General features: G+C 33.9%; 1 pseudogene; it reads right to left on the bottom strand.

The window, feature by feature from the left end:
- Positions 1-2,471: 2,471 nt before the first annotated feature.
- Positions 2,472-2,568, bottom strand: LOC122122087 (annotated as a pseudogene).
- Between the last annotated feature and the right edge of the window lie 3,685 nt (positions 2,569-6,253).

Here is a 6,253-nt window from a genome sequence, read left to right as displayed (position 1 = left end):
TTATTGTCTGTAATTTGGTAAAGTTATGTCTCTTTACGTAGGCTACTAAAAATGTATTTACTAATTTCAAGTAAATACATAAATTCTATTTCCATCTCTTTTAAAAATAAAATTTTGTCGGCTCTACAAATTGATCAGAGGCATGGATTTTGTGGGTAGCTAGGTCATTACACATCTGTCTCTTTCTTTCTCTCTACCTTTCATGGTTCTCATAATATGACTGCTCCATAATTATCCTCATTTATTTTGCTTTTATATTTTTGGTTGCATCATTTCACTTTTTGCTCTGCCATTTCCCAAATCATTTATATAGAAGGCATTATTTCCTATTTTCTCATGCCTAGAATAAGCTGCACATGAAGACATCACTGGTCCTCATTTTCAGTGTGTATGTTTGAATACGGAGGAACATCTTTCCTCTGCTCTCCATCAATTCCCTACTCTCCAGTTAGAATAATTTCGAATAGTAAAATTGGAAAAAGAGAAAATAAATCATGTGAATAAACAGTTGCAGAAAATTCACCAGATATTTCTGTCCAGTTCAACCAATGTGAACTATTAGGGAAATACATGGACACCTCATTCCCACTGGCACTCAAAGTCTTTGGTTAGGCAATTCTTAGGAATATGGGGAACAAGATGAAAAAGTAAGGAATGGTATTAATTGCAGGAAAAAAAATTGGAGAAGGATCCAAGCAATTTTCTTCATTGGGCTGCCGAAAATATTCAGCTTATTACAGTGCAGAGACTTCTTTCCCAAAAGGCCACTCATGTGAATAGTAGGGATGATGATGAGTATAACCCTCTTCGAGAAGCCTACAGTGGACACTTAGACATTGTCAGTGAGTTGGTGTCTCAAGTGGCACATGCAATAACTGTAGATGACTGCACACCCCTGCACAGTGCATATACGTGGAATAATACCAGAGTGGCTTCTTTCTTACTTCATCATGATACAGATACCAATGCCCAAACTAAAGGACTCTTTTTTTTAAATTTTTTTTGGGTCTGGTCGTGGGGCCTGAACCCTGGGCCTGGACGCTGTCCCTCAGCATTTCAGCTCAAGGCTAGCGCTCTACCACTTGAGCCACAGCATCACTTCTGACTTTTTTTCTGCTTATCTGGTGCTGAGGAATCGAACCTAGGTCCTCATGCATGCAAGGCAAGCACTCTACCACTGAGCCACCTTCCCAACCCAAATAATTTTGTTTGTTTGATTTTGTTGTGGTGGTGTTTTTTTTTTTGGTCATTCATGGGGCTTGAGCTTTGGGCTTGGGTCCTGTTTCTGTTCTTCAGCTCAAGGGGAGCACTCTACCACTTGAGCCACAGTTCCACTTCCCCAAACTAAAGGACTTTTGACACCCTTACATCTTTCTTTCGAGAATTGAGATAGTAAAGATATGCTGGATAGCCTTCTGTTGAACCTTTATATAAAACCAGGCCTGAAGAACAATATAGAAGAAACTGTATTTGATATTGCAAAAAGGATAATTATGTATCACTACCTCTATGAAGTTGTGAAAGGCTGTACAAATTGTTCACCAAAGTCCTAATGGTCGGGTTAAGTTTCGTAAATTTCAAAAATGCAAGTCCATCTTTTGTGTCCCTACAAAACATTTTCACAATCCAAATAAGAGCAATATCTTTTTTTTTTGGTCGGTCATGGGGCTTGAGCTCTGGGACTGGGAGCTATCCCTGTGCTCTTCAGCTCAAGGTGAGCGCTGTACCACTTAAGACACAGCTCCACTTCCAGTTTTCTAGAGGTTTATTTGAGATAAGAGTACCACAGACTTTCCTTCCCAGGCTGGCTTTGAACCATGATCATCAGATCTCAGCCACCTGTGTAGCTAGGATTATAGGCATGAGCCACCAGTGCCCGGCAGCACCAATATTTTACTGTAAAAATTCATGGATTCTGTGGAATTCTTCCAAGTGAATTTCCTGCCTTGGATGTAAAAATGTATTCAATAGTTTTTGTATACATGTATACTAATTTCTTCAGAGTTTGTGATTTTTTAATCAGAAATAATTTTAATTTACCTGTTGAAATGAGTAGTACAGAAACTAAAATATTTCTGATGCTTGTCTGAAAAAGTATATTTTAAAATATTCTATATTCTATGTTTGCATAATGTTCACAATTTATTTTCTCCTAGATATACTTTGAATTCTACATTTTTTAATAATATATAGGTCCATTAATGTGTCCTTTCCGATTGTATTCCATATAGAACAGTTTGATTCCTTTTTTTCTAGGTCTTAATATTATTTTTCTTTGGGATAAAATGACAGTGTTGTCTAATTTGAAAAGTTTTGTAAAGTTTATCCTATGTAAACGCCTTTCTGAGGTGAAGATTTAATACACTGAGGTCAAACTAAATTTAATAATATGAATTACGTGTATTGTTACACTTGTAATTTTGTAATCAACTTTTTAATAACTGTTTTTCATTTCTTGCATCTGAAGAATGAAAAATATGGAATACTTCTCAAATTTACATATTATCATTGTGCAAGTGCCATGTTAATCTCTGTATTGTAATTTGAGTATATGTGCTGCTGAAGCATGTAATATCCTCTAAATTTAAGTAGTTAATGATGCAATCTTTATATAGGCTTATATCTATGGGTGCCTACTTGTAAGAAGGAAACCTTATTGTTCCTAACAATGCTATCGATCTTATTTCCCTAAAATTCTGTGAATAGTGGAAAAAAGTTATATTGATCGATTGCTCACATTTGCAAATTTTTTTTGTGAATGACTATATTAAGTGTTTTTATTTGGAATTTGATTGTACTCTCAATTATTTATATATAGGTCCAAAGGTGATGGCTTTTTCAAGTACTTATTTATCCGACTGAATTAGCTTTGTGGACCTAATGGATTCAAAGTAAGCATTGCTTAAGAGCTACTTCTAAACTTCTTCAGCTGACAATTTCCCAAATGAGGTGTTACTGGAACAAATGTCTACCTGAGCCTTTACCCGTCTTCCATGTGCGAACAGACCAACTAGAATATCTTACCCTGACAGCAAAGATTTTCTTACTAGAACAAAGCTAATCTTGGTTACAAGGGATCATAGAGAGATGAACAGTACAAATAGAACTGTTCAGACTAGAAGGTATTTTATCAAAATATAATTGTTTATTATACCTTCCATTTCAAAAGTAGCTAAAGCCAAGAAGGTGGAAAAATTGTTCGTATGCATGATTACTTTTTGTTCTGGCCTGTCTACGATCCAACCAGGCAGGAACTTACACTACTGCCTTTTTATCACCAAATATTTTCAGAGTTGCAGGAGAAGTGCATATGTTTCTCCTCGTTATTAGGCATTAAATTGATCATGTTTTAATCACAGAGTTTCCTCTTGCCTCCATGCTGTAAATCTACAAATGGTAAAACTTTAGGTCTAACTCTATCAAACACTGAGTTAGAGATAATGGAATAATACTTTAAAACAGAGTTGCCTTTGATACAGTAAGTACAACAGAAAAATACAAAATGTGTGCCTTTTAATTATATATAGTCATACATTTTATATTTATATGTGCTGATTTTATATTTCACACAATGAAACTTACTAGAATTAGTTGATAATTTGACAAATAAATTGATATTTATTTTTTCCAATAAATAGAATTGGAATATAAATATTTAGGTTTAAAATATATATCAGACTATAAAAAGTATCAATACCATGTTTTTAGTATAAACTTGTGATACATTATATATGTTCTTTGCCTTCTGAATCCACATGGTAAAAAAACAATGTTTTCCTCTAATCTGTAATGGATTTTACTCTGCTGCTTTGTTTATTGTTTTAACTCGCCTGTCCCAAACTGTTTTTCTCCGTATTTCTGAAGCATTCCTACTGATTATTCCCAAATTTTGCTAAGATGTCTAAAAAATATTATTTTTCTGCAGTACCCATGGGTCCTTGGATCCCAGGACCCAGTTACCTGCATCATCAGATAACAGGGGCAAGACTTTTCACCAAGGCCCATGCAACAAAGAAATTGAAGACCCATCTCAATTTCGCATTTCCTATATTTCAGGGCCCCAATTCCTTGAGATGCAGGAATTATCAGTAAACAATTGTGAAATGCAAGGCAACTTAAAATGAAGGATGAGATCACAAAATTTGAGAGAAAGTACTGTAATTCAAACATTCAACTTACAGATGACCAGCCCATATGAGTGAACAAGTTCACAAAGTGTCATAAGTTTATTTTTAATTCCCCTCACCTATGATTAACGAAAGATTTTATTCCAACATAAATGGGCCAAAAATAGTCCCTGGAAGGACAGATCCATAATTGGTCTACCAAAGCCCGAAAACTTGACTTAGCGGTCAAATGTAATTCAGAAAAACATTTGAAGCACTAAGGAGTGCTTCAAAACACTGGGACTTCAGTACAACATGGTTCTGTGGTATAAAAATGTCACTCTCAAACCAATGATAATCTACATTTAATCTCCTGAAAGTATATTCATTTTCAAATAAACTTTTTAAAATCAATTTCGCCAAAATAACATTTGACAAGTTGATGATACTTAGTGACATTACTAGTTTTTCAAGTGTAGGGAGCAAGTTAAATAAGAGTTGAATTATTTACACAGCACTAATGCCAAACATGTTCAACCATTCATTAAAGTGTAGAAATAATACCACCCACAATTTGTGTTTTTCAGTAAGAGACTTTCAGAAATGTGTTAAATAGATCAACCTCCTAAATTTCAAACCCAAACGTTAGCTAATAAATTTCATCATTTAATAAGGTACATTTTAAAAAATCACAAATAGTTGCCTTATTATATGTTATTTTATGTTTTCCCTCTATCTAACATAGTAAGAAATATGACTTTAAGTCTTGAATATGGGTACTTATCAGAGATATGACAAACAAAATCTGTCTTCTACTTCTATCATATTCCTCTCTAGGAATAAATTTTAAGTTTCTTCTTTTTCCAAAACTTATAGGTAGTAGAAAATATTATTCCATGTAAAATAAAAGAATCACACAATTGTACAAAGCCATTTATAAAAATTCATAGTTAGGAATACATTCTAAGCCATTTTTTAACTTTCTTTTTGACTAAAGATTAATCTTACAAACAGTTGAGAATAAAATCATGTTTAGGTGCTTCCCATCTCCAGTCTTGCAAATTGTTGCTGCAGATGAATGAATTATGGAAATATAAACTGGCATCAGTTAAAGAATATGCAGGATTGAAACTCCATGGAATGTATATAAACTTTTCAAAGTATTAATAGACAGTTTAACAGAATGACTATCAGGAAGTTGAAACCAGAGAGGAATTATAGTAAAGACATAGAATGAATGAAAAATGAACAAGGGACAAGTACAGTTAGAATACTGAATGTACACATATGATGAAGGAAGTGGTAAATTGCAAATAAATCTTGGAGAAAGGGTTGGTTGAGAATGATGGAAGGAGTGACTCTGATCTAGGAGCATTGGATAATTAGATGGATATATTTAATTGTAACACAATTGCACAACCCTTTAAAATTCAGTTAAAAAACACAACAAGAAACAAAAACACACAAAAATCACAACCAAACAGCAATCTCTAGAGAGTATGAATATGACCACTCAAAATTTTAATCAGTTAATGAAGGGCAGTCTTGGGAAAAGCAAACAAAGCTTTTCAAAGAGGGAAGTTTGGGATAGGGAGAATTTTGAACAGAATTAGATTGTCTAAGGTTATAAATCACCTATATCTGCTGCAAAAAGTATCTTTCTTCTACGAGTTTTCTGTCTGAACTGGATAATCCAGTCCTGAGACACACTTGGTAGCTTGTGAGGTAGAATGGAAGAAACAAGATCAAGAACCCATTACTCCACTGGAGAGAAAACAATCCTCTATATTTTCTCTAATCTCTCTTCACTACTCTTTCTTGATAATTTTAAGTCAAATTGATTTTGAATTATATTTTTTCTTCTTTCTTCTGGCAAAGTAATTGGTCAAAGTAGTTTCATTAAATATTATTTGCCATTTTCTTCTTTCATGCTGTTTAATTGGCCAAGTGAGTCCATAAAACTTCCCTCTTGCATTTGGTTGCCATGAAACAACATCTATGTTAATGAGGAGAAATCTAAAGTAAATCTTTGTCTCCAGAAAACAGTCCAAGAGGCTGTGATCACAAATATTTGGCTATATATTTTTTTCTTTTACCTTGAAAGACTTCTTGTATCTAAAGTGCCCACAAAAATAAGTACTCCATCA

The sequence above is a fragment of the Dipodomys spectabilis genome, unplaced genomic scaffold (assembly GCF_019054845.1).
Source record: "Dipodomys spectabilis isolate Male_0828 unplaced genomic scaffold, ASM1905484v1 ptg000203l, whole genome shotgun sequence".
NCBI lineage: Eukaryota > Metazoa > Chordata > Mammalia > Rodentia > Heteromyidae > Dipodomys > Dipodomys spectabilis.
Note: the sequence above shows the minus strand (reverse complement) of the source record. Positions and strands in the feature narration are given on the sequence as shown.